Here is a 780-nt window from a genome sequence, read left to right as displayed (position 1 = left end):
GGACGAGGATCCCCATCTACATATTACTAATTTCATAGAAATATGTGATACCTTTCGGATCAATGGAGCATCAAATGACGCCATCCGCCTTCGAATGTTTCCATTTTCACTAAAAGACCGAGCAAAAGCTTGGCTCAACGCCCTCCCAGTTGGTTCGGTAAACACCTGGGATGAACTAGCCCAAAAATTTCTATATAAGTACTTCCCTCCCGCTAAAACGGCTAAATTAATGACTGAAATTAATACATACTCACAAGAGGAGGGGGAATCCTTATATGAAACTTGGGAAAGGTTCAAGGAGCTATTGCGAAAGTGTCCCCATCACGGCCTTGCAGTATGGCAACAAGTATCCACTTTCTATAATGGGTTGTTGCCACACACAAGACAAACACTTGACTCTAGCTCCGGGGGACTTTTAGGTAATCGCCGTCCACATGAAATATATAATCAAATCGAGGAAATTGCTCAAACCAATTTTCAATGGCACACTCCCCGAGGCAATAAATCTATTGCCCCAGGCGCCCATAAGGTTGATGAAAGCACTTCTTTACAAGCCCAAATCGAGGCCCTTTCTTCTAAAATTAAAAAGTTAGAAATGACAAAAACGGTCTCGGTTATGGCTTGTGAAAGGTGTGGTGGGCCACATGAAAATTGGAGTTGTATGAAAGAAACAGATGATCAACCAGAATCGGTAAACTACATTGATAATAGACCTAGGCCGTCGGGTCCTCCAACGGGTACCTACAACCAAGGATGGCGTAACCACCCTAACCTTTGTTG

General features: G+C 43.3%; 1 non-coding gene across 1 annotated transcript; it reads right to left on the bottom strand.

Annotated features, from left to right (window-relative positions):
• Positions 1–223: 223 nt before the first annotated feature.
• LOC118481555 lies at positions 224–330 on the bottom strand. Its single transcript, XR_004865763.1, has one exon. It is a non-coding gene; the product is annotated as a small nucleolar RNA R71 (small nucleolar RNA).
• Between the last annotated feature and the right edge of the window lie 450 nt (positions 331–780).

Source organism: Helianthus annuus, chromosome 8 (genome assembly GCF_002127325.2).
Source record: "Helianthus annuus cultivar XRQ/B chromosome 8, HanXRQr2.0-SUNRISE, whole genome shotgun sequence".
NCBI classification, from domain to species: Eukaryota; Viridiplantae; Streptophyta; class Magnoliopsida; order Asterales; family Asteraceae; genus Helianthus; species Helianthus annuus.
The sequence above is the reverse complement of the archived record's forward strand: the minus strand, read 5'-3'. Positions and strand labels throughout refer to the sequence as shown.